This window comes from Pinus tabuliformis, chromosome 4_2 (assembly GCF_031772625.1).
Source record: "Pinus tabuliformis cultivar Carrire ecotype Pingquan chromosome 4_2, CPIR1, whole genome shotgun sequence".
NCBI lineage: Eukaryota > Viridiplantae > Streptophyta > Pinopsida > Pinales > Pinaceae > Pinus > Pinus tabuliformis.
Genome location: NC_142304.1, coordinates 580,397,956 through 580,412,407, shown reverse-complemented (window position 1 = coordinate 580,412,407; position 14,452 = coordinate 580,397,956). Strand labels below are relative to the sequence as shown.

The 14,452-nt window shown below is 32.4% G+C and overlaps 1 pseudogene; it reads right to left on the bottom strand.

Moving 5' to 3' along the window:
- Positions 1-8,775: 8,775 nt before the first annotated feature.
- LOC149170632 (antifungal protein ginkbilobin-like protein pseudogene) lies at positions 8,776-9,200 on the bottom strand (annotated as a pseudogene).
- Positions 9,201-14,452: the final 5,252 nt, after the last annotated feature.

The window sequence follows — 14,452 nt, the reverse complement described above, 5'->3', positions numbered from 1 at the left end:
ATCTCTATGTATATGCCACAATATGGCAGAAAACTAGTGTGTTGACTCTAGATAATGAAATTGCGTATATTGAAGGTGAACATTGGTAAAGACACATTCAAAGTGGACCTAGAGTTACATAAATAAGAAATGTGTGAAATATTGAAACTCAAATGTGCATATTTAGTTATGTTTGATATGTTTGTACTAGAGTTGATGTGTTTTTTTTTGAAACATGTAACCTTTTTGTTTAAATGGTGGGGAGCTATGAACCCCTAGCTTCAATGTTAAGTGATTGTAAATTATTTTGTTTGATTGATTGGAAAAAAGTAGAGAATTTCAAGGCCTCATCAATGTTGTAAATTTATATTTTGATACCTTAGTGGGGAAACACATCCTCCATGAACTTTGAAAATGAGTCTCCACATTTATACCCACAATCTCTACTAATGTTGGTGTTATTGTGTGTGTAGGCATTTTTAATTAGTTTGGTCTCATGATAGTGAAAGGCTATCGAGAGAGTTGGTAAAAATATATATAAAAAAATGGCAAGCTATGGTTATTGGGTCAACAGTGCTGCTAAAACTATTCACACTAACTCTGGGAATGATATGGAAATTATGTTTAGAAAAATTATAAACTATGGGGTCTAGAGGGGCATGGTGCATGGGATTTGCAACTTGGCATGTTAACCAATGTGCATAATTGTAATAAGAAAGAAAGCATCCCATTATCAAAAACCCAATATGATTTGATTATGACAACCCTAAACTCTTCATGTATATATATGTGCATCTCCACACAATTATACTTCACTTAGGGCTTCTCAAAGTTAGGAAGAAGTTATACACCCTGCAACTTCTGCCACAATTTCCTTTGTAGGTCAACTCTCTATTCTAATTCCACTTTAAGTTTTTAATTTGCACTTTGTAAGGTGCAGTTGAGAAAAAACTTTTGTCATTTGTTTTGTTACACAAAATGAATCCACCTGCACTCCATAGCACTTGTAACTATGGTGATCTCTATGTATGTGCTAGACTATGGCAGTAAAACCTATGTTTTGACTCTAGATAATGCAATTGGGTATATTGAAGGTGAGCACTGGTAAAGATCCACTTAAAGGAGGTTTGGTCACATAAATAAGCAATGTGTCAATTATTGAAACTCATATATGCATATTTACTTATGATTCATATGTCTGTACTAAAGTTTATGTGTTTTTTTTTTCGGAAATGTAATCATTTTTTGTTTAATTGGTGGGTAGCTACAAACCCCAAATTTGATGTTAAGTGATTGTAAATTTGTTTTTTTTATTGATTGGAAAGAAGTAGAGAATCGCAGGGCCTCATCAATGTTATAAATTTATATTTTAGCATCTTAGTGGGGAACACATCCTCCATGAGATTGGGGCTACATAAATGAGAAATGTGTCAAATATTTAAACTCAAGTATGGATATTTAGTTATGTTTGATATGTCTATACTAGAGTTTATGTGTTCTTCTTTTTTGGGAAAAGTAAACATTTTTCATCTAATTGGTGGGGAGCTACAAACCCCAACTTTTATTTTAAGTGATTGTAAATTTTTTTGTTTCATTGATTGGAAAAGATTATAAAATCCCAGGGCCTCATCAATGTTATCAATTTATATTTTGGTACCTTAGTGTGGGAACACATCCTCCATGAGATTTAAAAATGAGTCTCCGCAATGATACCCACAATCTCTACTAATGTTTGTGTTATTGTGTGTGTAAGAATTTTTAATTAGTTTGGTCTGTAATTATGGTTGAGATATTCGATCTATGTAGACAATTTCTTGTGTTATAACATAAGTCACTCCATAGGATAATAGGATTCTGATTTCAAGTAGAATTTTAGGGTTCAAGCATAACTATAGATTTTATTGATTATCACCTTGGATGGGAGGTTGACACAGGCCCCCCGATGACAATGTATACATTGGAAATATTCTTGTAAACAATGTTTTACTTGTGAACTATGTCTAATATAAATTACATTAGCAATTCAACCTCCTCACATCAAAATTTCTCATTGGATCTATATACTAGGTAGGTGAGCTATCTTATAAAAAGGTTGATGATATGACCATGGGACAAAAAAATACTAACTAAAATTACTCAAATTTTTGATGCGGAAATTTAGAATGGAAACTGAATATATATATGATTGGCTTCCTGAAGTTATGGAATATAATTATTGGTAGAGCCATATGTTTCAGTAGAAAAATATATCATTGGGTTTTCATCTTTAGAATTCCTATATCTAGATTTGTAAGTGTTATTACTAGGAATTGTCAAAACTTTTAAGGTCATTACACAGGGAAATCATCCAACTAGTGCAAAAATTGTAGCTTCCATTTGGGGGTATATCTCTTGATGAATACATGGATGAGAGATTAAAGCTCTAAGAAGTGTTTCATGTACTTAAATGTGGCATGAAAGGGCTAGACAAATACCAAAATGTTGTAGAGAACATTTCCATGACTTTGCATGCCAATAACAACACAACAAGTCAACAATGTAGGTAGGTGATGAGGAGCATATTAGAGTACTGGAGACCATATTAGGTGAGATGATGTGGTTCTCTCAAGACGAAAATAGTAACATGCTCCCCTAAGAGTCATTCCTTTGTGATTGGGTCAACCAAACTCAATCAGGTTCAGACAACCTAATAAATTGGTAGTGAGACATCAATAAAAGAGGCACCAACTACCTCTAGAGTTGTTGCAAAACTAGTGGGTCAATTTTTGATATAATTCTCATGGGTTCCTTCAATAGTGAATGAAGTAATATTTGAAACAAATGGGAATTCTATGCAATTGATTCCTTTGGACTATCAGGTGGTATCATTATTGGTTGGAAGTTAATTCTAGTCCTAACTACATTAATTTTTCTTATAGGGATATGCATGATTTTCTTAAGCAAAATCCCGAGACAACCAATTATAATGTTGAATGTTTGTGGCCCGTATGAGGATAAATAGGTATTTTGGGATCCACTTTTTTATTTACAATTTTAATAAATGCTAATGTGATTTTAGGTGGAACTGAAAACTTCACAGTTCATTGGAGGGAGGCGTGCGTTTATACAACTCAGATGGATCGTCTAGTTAACTTTATCTCCTTTAAAATTGATTCCTTTGGGTTGGTTGATGTGGAACCAATCTCCATGGGAGAATTCAATTATTGTGGACAATCTGTATTTTAGGTCTTTCTTTTTTGCCTCATCATCGCACCTTCAAAAAGAGTGGATGTTGAGATAAACCGGGTAAAGTCCTCTATCAAGACTACCATGTATAGCAGACCAGCATTTTTTTATATGATTTTTAAAAGACACAATCCGTGATGGGTGAGCTTGGGAACCAACTGGACCTTAGCTTCAGGGGTTCCCAGTAGGGCAACAACAATATTGTTGACTACCAGGAGAGCCTCATTCAAAAAATTGAATAGTTCGAATAATGGTGTTCTTTGTGGCAAGTTTTAATTGAAGAATATTTCAAGGAATTGGGGGAGCATATTGTGATCAAGTATCTATAAAAAGAAACCTAACCTTGATCATGGTCCAGTTTGATGTGTTGAATTGAAGGAGTCTAGTTTAATGAATGACTATAACCTTATAGCATAGTAGTGTTATTTGTTGACTCTGTGGTTATCTAACTAGTGATATTCACAAGGAAAAATGGTTGTGAAGCCACCATAGAAAACCCACTTTTTCTTGTCCAGTAATCAGATCATAATGAGTATGATTAAAAAATTTATAGTGTGATATTGTTCAAGAGAGATTAGTGTCACTATTCTTTGTTGCTCTGAATCTGATGCTCTCCAACTGAGGCAGCTCAAATATTTCTCTTCGCCATAATCCATGTTTGTTCTCTGTTTTTTCTCTCCACTAAGGACATTGTCATAAAAATATTTCTAAACTGAAATTTTGTATAGTTTAGTCCCTGTATTTTAAGCACCACCAAATAATTGCACATATTGCAATATTTGGCATAAAACTACTTACCGAATAAGAAAATGTATTATAAATATTGTAATAAAATACTCATTGAATAAGAAGAGTAGATGTTGATAATTGCATGTATTGTTCATTGATTCCTTACTTAACTTTAATTCTCTAGTTGGATAGAAGGAACTTGCTACAAAATTGTATATAAGATTTTAAATTGACTATTGTGCAATCATTTCACCTATAGCTAAACCCAAGCTTTGTTTCTCTATCACTTTGACTTTTCCCCATAAGAATTAGAACAAGGCAATCCCATGTGAAAATAACATTAAATAGTGGAAATGTGTATGAAAGTGGATACAAAGACATAAAATGATAACATTAATAAAAATATAAGATAAAGGAGATGATATCATAGCATTAATAAAAATACAAGAGAAATGAGAGGATACCTCTTCAGCCACTTTCCCGGACTCAACATAGAATTCTTTCTTATTATAATTTTCTCTGCTACTCTTTCCTATCCTACCGCATTACCGTGTTTCCTTTGCAACATATGGTGCAATTGCTAGTATACAAAATAACTAAAAAATATATGCTTTAAACATTTTATTGGTTACTAGCCTAGATCCATCTAACTTCGTATCTATCATGCGCTGAGAGGGATCAAAAAACTTGGGGTGGAAACATTCATTTTGGAGTGTATAGTTTGAGGAAAGGTTTTTACCTCGAGGGATATGATCCATCTCGACGACTGATAGCTCTGGACTTAGATGGATCTAGGTTGGTTCCAGCTGAGGGGAACAATGTCACATTTTTCGATTATCATTATTATGTATATGTTTGAGATAAACTTCATAATTTGAAATTTACATTATGTTTTATTTTCTTCACATGATCATATCGTTCTCTTCTATAATTTAGTTTATGTTTCTTTCCTTGAATGATTTGTGCGTCTGTGTATGGATGTTTTGAGTGTTTTGTGTGTGTCTATGTTTGGATATTTTGAGTGGTTTGTGTGTTTATGTGCTTGGATTTGGATTTTAATGTTTGTGAATATTTCAATTCTTGTATTATATTTCTATATGTGTATGTAATTGTCTATTAGTAATTAGTTGGTGATGAATAAGGGAGACAATCTTGTCAATAGTTTGTAGGAGGATTGATAATACACATTTATTTCATTTAATTTTAGGTACCACAACTTTTGACAACTAATTAATTCTTAATAGTGTACATCCATATATTACTAAATATATCTTGAAGAGTAGTTTTAATTTTAAATTTTCTCAATTACCTCAGTTTGTTGAGATGATAGATATTGTTAATAACTTTAATGATGAAATAAAAATTTTGAATGCAAAGTGACAATGTAATAGTGTTGAATGGAAAAAAATGTGAATAATAAGAATATTGTCATTTAAAAATAGTCTTCTTTATGATCAATCTCAAACTATTTTCTTCTACTATTCTTATTGCCACCCCTATTAGCTTTGCCATCTTTTCATATTGATTTATGAAAAGGGCAGTTGAAACCGTAAACCATTCAAATATTTAACTCGAACTATTGTAGTAAACATCTTACCTTCTCTCTCTTGCTCTCCAATATTAATAGGTTGAATTAGAATAACACAAAAATCAATGCACATTATCAATAACCTTTTTGTGCTTACACTAAAATTTATCACACTGTTAATCCAATCAATTTAAAATTAATGTAGGATCATACATCCAATTACATCAAATCAAAAATGAAAATCTACACTGAAATTAATGCCTCTAACGAAAGAAATAAAATAAGATTAGAAAAAAATGTCTATGATAAAATCAATGCATCTAATGCAAGCAATCAAATAGGATTAGAAAACAATATCTATAATAAAATAGATGCATTTAACGTAAGCAATCAAATAGGATTAGAAATCAACATCTACAATGAAATTAATGCATCTAGTGGAAGCAATCAAATATAATCAAAAATCAACATCTACACTGAAATCGATAAATATAGTGCAAGCAATCAAGTAGAATTAGAAATCAACGTCTACACTAAACTCAATGCATCTAATGCAAGCAATCAAGTAGAATTAGAAAACATCTACACCAAAATCAATTTATATAGTGCAAGCAATCAAATAGAATTAGAAATCAACATTTACACTAAAATCAATGCATCTAGTGCAAGAAATAAAATATCATTAGAAATCAACATCTACATTGAACTCAATGCATCTAGTGCAAGCAGTCAAATAGGATTATAAATCACAATTTACATTGAAATCAATGCATCTGGTGCAAGCAATACAATAGGATTATAAATAACCATCTACACTAAAATCAATGCATCTAGTGCAAGCAATCAAATAGAATTAGAAAACATCTACAATGAAATCAATTCATATAATGTAAGCAATAAAATAGGATTAGAAATCAATATCTACACTGAAATAAACATCTACACACTCTTTCTCCATATCTATCTATCTCTCCCTCCCTCTTCCTCTCTCTCTCTTCCCCTTCTCTCCATCTCTACCCCTTATATCTCTCTTCCCTCCTTCTCTCGTCTCTCTCCCTCTCTCTCCATCTCCCTCATCACTCCCTCTCTCTCTCCACCTTTCTTTCTTCATGTCTTTCTTCATACCTTCCTCTATTTCTCCCTTCCTCTCTCCTCCTCTCTCTTACCTCCTAACTATATTCCTTCCTTTCTCTCCCTTTCTCTCCCACCTCGCTATGTCTCTCCCCCTCATCTCTCTCTCTATCTTTCTTTGCCCTCTAACTTTGTCACTATCTTTCCTCCCTCCCCCCCCCCCCCCCCCCCCCCCCCCCCTGCTTCTCTACATCTCTCCTTCTTTGTCTCTTTATCTCATCCCCAAACATACACACTCTCTCTCTATCTATCCCTTGTCACTCCCTCTCTCTCCCCACTTTTATATCTCTAGGTCTTTCTTTTTCCCTCAGAGCTCCCTCCTTCCAACTCCGTCTCTCCGTCGCTCACTCTATTATTTCTCTCAAATATTCCATCTAGCCCTTCTTCTCTCTCCCTTTCTCTCATTCCCTCTATCTCTCCACCTCTATCACTCTATGTCTATGTTACCCTCTCATATATATCTAGAGTTAATATATACCATAATATATTAATACATACTATAATATAACAAATTTAATTTTATATTAAATTTAATATTTTATTTGTCCAAAGTTACCAGTTTTAACAATAATATGTTAACATTAATATTAGATTTAATAATAATATCAATATGGATATTAATTTTTCAATATTAATATTAGATTTAATTATATTTTTTACATGGCATAATAACAAAAGTTATAATAAAACTATATCAAATGAATATTTTCAAACATCACAACTTTGACCTAGTAATATTTATGTCTATATAGATTTTAATATATTCATAGGATATTGTTTTCCTTTTAAAGATTAATTTTGCAAATAATTAATGAAAAGAAGTATTGAAATATTTTGGAGCAATATTTTTTATTCTTTTTTTTTAATTAATCTTTTTATTTTGATTTTACAAATAATTAATTAAAAGAAATATTAAAAGATTTTGGAGCAAGATTTTGGATTCTTTATGTTGAATTAACATTTTTACTTTATTTAAGAAATGGTATTCACTTTTGTAAGGAGTAAAAATGTTTAAAATTTTACTTAACTTGGAATTTTAATGTGAAAAAAAAAATTGTTGAAAGTAAATTTATGATCAATTCAAAGTCAACCTATATGATAAAAAGCTATTAATTTTTTTAACTTTTATTGGATCCAAGGAAATAAACATTGTTTTTATTTCTAATATTTTTATTTTTATGTGGACGGACATTAACTAAAATTTAACTTTAAGCACATACATACTTACACATCGGATAACCCTGGGTCTATAATTCTAAAATAACTTTGAGCACATCCATAGTTACACATCAGGATAACCCTAGGTCTATAAGTCCAAAAAGAGATCAATTATTTTCAAGTGAAAACCATTAAGATGGATCTACTCGAACCTTTTTCCAAGTTTTTTTTGGTAAAAAGGGTTAGTACTTAAAGAGATTTGAATTCCTTAGATCAAAATGAATTTACACTAACAACTAATTAAGAAAAAGGTCTAAAAAATCACTTTAAATAAGAGAATTACTTTTCAACCGATCAAATTTAATGAAGATTCAATATTCATTTTGAATTAACAAAATATACTAAATAGACAAATATATATATATATATATATAAGAAAATAAAGAACTCAATTTAAATGTATTATTTTGAAGGATTTTACAATTATTTTACAATACTACAAATCCGTGGGAGTAGAAATATTGGCAACCATGGAAAAAAAAAAAAAAATTATAATAATTTGGATCACATACACAATAATATAGATAATGGTAACTTGTATGGGTCACATACACAATAATATAGATAATGGTAACTTGTATGCATTTATAATGGTAACAACACATATTGGTGTATGAGACCCCCTTGTTTGTGGGAGATTTGACTACTAAGTCTAGCAAAGCATACATATTCTAACCCCTATGGTTTTGAACCTGTGACATAGGAAGCAACGCATGCTCTTAACCATTGGGCCCACTCAAACTATAACCATTATTCCATTATAACTAACATTTACATAGAAATACCACACCACACCACACCACACCCTACCTAGAACACCACGCTACAACACGAATTACAAACTATAACAATAGAAGAAATTGATAAGCTAGACATATAGCATCAAATAGGTAAGCAATATGACTACAGAGAGATGAAGCATAACGATAGAAGAAATAAGTAAGCAATATCACTACAGAGATGAGGTTCCTTGGCGTTTTAAATGAGCAGGCATCCGTTGATACTAATAGAACTGGTACTGCTCGTAGCGCATGTAGCAGTCCACCAATGCACACTGAGCACCGACTGCAAAGCCGCAAATGGCAATCATGTCTAACCAGACTAGGTGATAAAGGCAGTTTTGGCACTCATCCGCAGCGAGTGCGCTATTGCAGGTTGCTTGCCCGTAGGCAGTGGGTGAGCCTGTAACCGACGTCTGGTAGAACCCACCGTCATCGCCCGTGTTATCTTCCAGCGCTGTGAACAGGGTTTGTACAGTACTGTAGAAAGGATCCTCCACTCGGAATTTTACATCATTACAGTAATGCCACAGTATGTTTGTATTCTGTGCGCCCGCCAATGCCAATAGCAACATGAGAGGTAAAACAAAGCCAAATGACCTCATCGCCATGGCTACCTCAGATAAAATAATATCACCTCTAATAATAATAATCACCTCAAATGCCAAAGGTTATTGAAATTCTTATCACTGTAGTAAGGACACCCGAGTTTTATAGCCCTCGAGGGGCATGGTTGCGTGGGTAGGATAACCTGCGTGACTTCAAGAATCAGGGTGGCTTTGTGGCGTGCTTAGTCAACTACAGAAACAAACAAGGAAATTTTTATTTTGGATTTATTTTTTCAAAGGCATGAATCATTTTATTTTCAAAATTATCTTTAGAATGATATTTTAGTATTATGAAAAGATGTTTTTTTTTATTTATTTATTCTTTCACATGCATGAATTAGCGATTTCTCAAAATTAAAGTTAGAATAATATTTTAGTATTATGAAATGTATGTATTTTATTTTTATTTTGTTTAACTGTTTCTTTAATATAATTTTAGATTTTAAAATTTTTATATCGATAAATGTAATATAATTTTAAATTTACAAACTATTCCAAAATATGATTTTTAAACATAAAATTAATTATTAAAATATATTCCAAATATATTATACAACAGATGTATTTCATTTTGTTTTGGCAACTATTTAACATTTTTATATTGATAAATGTAATATAATTTTAAATTTACAAACTATTCCAAAATATGATTTTTAAACATAAAATCAATTATTAAAATATATTCCAAATATATTATACAACAGATGTATTTCATTTTGTTTTGGCAACCATTTTGGTGAAAAGAAGAGCTTCACTCAAAACAAAAAATAATACAACATAGTTTTTTCCCTCTTCAAATTTTGGGAGTGATTACCGCATGAGAAGGGAGTGATTGGTTCAAACTCATGAGAAGCTTACAAGTTGTAAGTGGCAATTTCAAATTAATTATAAAAGTTATGTGTTCTCATACCTTACTACATGAGAGTATCATTAAGTCTAGTCCATACCTTGTGGGTCTATCAAGATTCATCCACTAAATCATGAGTTTGACCTGATATCTTCCAACGAGCTTCAAAAAAGTTTATTGTAAATTCATCTAGTCCTAAGGCCTTGTTTGGTAGCATAACCATCACTACCTCTTCTACTTGTGAGAAACATATCTCTCTCATTAAACCCTCATTCTCATCTTGATTGACCAATTGAGGGATACGAGAGATAATCCTTTGAATAGATCCCTTCCTATTGATGTTGATTCTATGAGCATATCTTTGAAATGTGAAACCAGTTCCTCCTCTATTTCTTTATGTTGCAATAGCCATTGGTCGTCTCTAGATTTTATAGAGAAAAATATATTATGTTGTCTATGCTTAATCATATTCCTATGGAAAAATTTAGTATTACACTCTGCTTTTCCTAGCCATTTCAGACGAGACTTTTGTTTCCTTAGAGTCTCCTCTTGTTTTTATCTTTATTCTATTTTCTTTACTAGTTTCCCTTTTTCTATTATTAGAACCTTTGAGCACCCCTTAAAGATTATTCATTGTTGTACTTATTGCATGTGGTTTTCTATCTCATGTTTGTCATTCAAAATGTGCCCAAATTCCATGTGGTCCCACACTTTTATCTTTTTCTTCAACTCTTTTAGCTTGAGTTGGAATGAGTATATGCGTTTTTTTTCCTTCTACATGAATATCTTCCCACCATTATTGAGCTTTGCAAATGAATTGTGGATCATGCATCCAAAATCTCTCAAACCAAAATTGTTGATTTATTATGCCTATTTTTAGGCCCATTTCTAAAATAATTGGCCAATAATTTGAGACTAGAAAGGGAAAGATTTTTTCTTCCAAAAAATATCCATATTTAACAAGGCTTCTGTGATTAGAAATATATCCATGTTACTTATTATTTGGTGTGTTCCTTTTTGATTATTCCATGTGTAGTTTCCACTAACTGTTTCCTAATCCACTAGCCTTAAGCCTTGGATTAGATGAGTAGATTAGGTGGATTTGAGAACCAATCTTCTCATACCTCATTTATTCTCTCCCAATGACTTAATAAGATTAAAGTCTCCTATTCTGATCCAAAGCTAATACGAGTGCTACTTTGTAATGGCCCTAAGATTTTCTAAAAGAAATCATTATTTCTTTAGTTCTTATATATTGAAATTTATGTGATAGGATCCTAGGGTATGAAATCTAGATAGAAATGAAACCATGCAAGGATTCCATAGGATCACAATTCCTCACAGACTCCCATTTGCATCGAGAGCCATTGATCCACTCCCTTTCGAACAATGATCTACAATAATTTTCACTTTTTCACCAAAGATATTTGTCTTTTGAAGTATCAAATTTTCAATATGCCCCTTGTTGGTTCCATCTCCAAGATACCTATGTTTTACTTTTTTATTGAGGCCTCTAATATTCCATGTGATTATCTTAATTGAAAGTACTTTTCAAGGAGGGATACACCTTTGAAATAATTATTATTTGTCTTGTATTGATAAGGTGATCGCCAACTATCTATATTGATTCATTTGTGGTTTTTCTCCTTCTCTTCCTTTGTTCTTTCACTATCTTTCTTTTCTCAAAGCTACTTTTGTCTCGATTTTTACTTCTATGCATGTTTCTCCCTACTGACCTTGAAATTCTTGAACTTGACTCTACAGTTTCTGGTATATTTCTTGAAATAAGTGAGTTTGGTGCCCTGAGATAAATCTGGAGTCTAAGTGGTTCCATCGTATTACCATGTGTACAAAATATTTTCCTCATTTCTTAGCATTTCTCCCACCTCCTATGTTTCCATTTTCTCAACTTCTTCAACTAATGTTTACTCCCCCATTTGGGTTTCTTGTAGCTCCTCTTGCTCCTTCCTTTTAGGTTATTGTTTCTCCTTGTGTGGTTTATCTGATGCATCAACCACCATCATGTCATCCAGGAGTTTTGACTCATCTTCCTCAACTTCTAGTGAGTCGAACCTATTATGTATCCTATTCGCTTGAGCCACCATTTTGACTTGAGGTCCTTTAGCTATTCTCTTCCTTTTGTTACCTTCTAAAATTCATTCACATCCTATTTAGTCGGTGATGTTTTCACATCAATTTTGTTGAGATGTAAATATCTAAAGAGATTCTTATATTCATGGCACCTCCCACAATGATCTATAATGATTTTCTCTTGGGGATATTAACTATTTTCAAAAACATTCCATTGGCGTTCTCAATACCCTCCAAGATATTTGGATCCTAAAAATTAGTTGGTAATGAGAAAATATGATCCCTTACTAGTGTTGTTATGAATTTCTCTTTTTTTGGGTTATAGCACTCTTCCCAATGTCACATGAATAGCCGTTGGTTTTTAAACAAATATGGCCCATTCTCATATATTTTGGTTTTATCCTCCAAATTGGAGAAAATCACAGTGAAAAGTCCTCTCGCTCCCCATTTTTGCTCAACATGGCCCTTTGGCTACCACTTGACCTTAATCCCTTTACCAAGTCCTTTTCCAAGGACCAACCCTCATTGAATTTATGAATAAGGGCATGGTTCTTCATGTACTTCCTATAGACATCCAACTTGTTGTTTGGGATCAAGCATTTCAATTTTTCTAGGTATTTCAATATACATCTTCCTTTAAAATCCCCAAGGACTAGTAGTCACTCATGTCCTATATCATTTAGTTTGCTCATTCCTTCCCCATTCAGATTGTCTTGACTATCTCCTGTTACTACTTCGTTGTAGGAAGGGATCTCTCATTTTCCATCTTGTCCATTTATTGGTGTATTCAGTATTTATTATGTTAGAATTTACCCAAGAAAATAATAGAAAATGGTTTCACTCCAAATTTTCAGTCATGACCTAATGATTCAAAAATCTCAAACTCTAACCCTAATAGATCTCATCTGAAGTTTGAAATAATTATATATGATATATTTCATAAGATATTAATAGCAAAAAAGGATTTCAATGTGAACATTTTAGCATAAATAAAATATTTCAATGTCAACTAAATATGTATTTATGGCGTAAGGTCTTCCTATGGAAAGAACTCCCCTCTCTGGTTATGTGTGCATTAGTATTCCCTTGATTTAGGTGTTAGACGATAAAAATATTTTAACACATCAAATTGACTCGACCGATATTAAGTGAGTTCCAAATTTAGATACAAATTATAATGGAAAAAATCGTCAAAGATATGACTTGTGACAAGAAGTCCAGCCTCTAAGAAGATGGCTCGAAGCATAGACACTTGTTTTGATCTCAAATTCAAGAATATTTAGAAGGGTATCTTCTATGAGTCTCTTCTACTATGTCTAGCACACCAAAAAATACCACGTCTACCACGTTTGGAATGGCGACAAACACCAAGTGGCCCAACTCATCGACGAGATCACTTCTCTGATTTTAACCCTTGACCTCGCCCTTTCTTAGCACTACTTCCATGTTTTTATCTTAACCATGGTACATGAATGGAGTGGAATTGATCATTTGTGCTTAGAAAAAATCAATCTCATTAGTGTAAAGATTATGTTGGGCACAGCTCAAGTTTTAGAGTAAGTTGTATTTTATTGATCAATAAATATTTCACGATTTGAGTTCAAAACCAGATTGAATCTTATGTGTTCACTCTTGAAATTGGTTGTCTAGGTATTTGCATGAAGTTTTCTCTCCATCTATTGTGCATAAAAAATTCAAGTCGTTTAATATTTTTCTTGATGATGATTTCAACCCTCGTATGTCCGACTTTGGAATTTCTACCCTCAATCAAAATTCAAAGCATCAGGTGTGATTTATGACAGTATTAAATGAACATTTCCCTTCTCAACAATTTCATGACAGTCATTCTTACTAGAGAGGACACTAAAATCTAGAGGACTAAAATTATAATGATTTTTCGTTTTCAGGTTCAGATGTTGGGTTCATTTTGATATAATTCTCCTCGATATGTCATGTTAGGAATTTATACAGTGAAGAACGATGTGTATAGTTTTGGAGTTGTAATGCTTGAGCTTTTGACAGGCCAGAAGCCCTTGAATAGGTAGCTCTCTTATTTTGAGATAAAATTGTTGGTTGTACCAAAATAAATACCCTTGTAATTTAATTTCTCCTTCTAAAATTCAAGAACAAGGTCATACGAGTCATTAGTAATATATTCCACCCCTCAGCTTCATGTTGTTGATGCATTGGCAAAAATCCTTGATACATCTTTGAAGGGAAGTTATCCTGCTAAATCTCTCTTGATCTTTGTTGATATTATTGCCTCTGCATTTAGGTGTAATCTAAAATATCTAAATTCAAACACAAATTATAAATT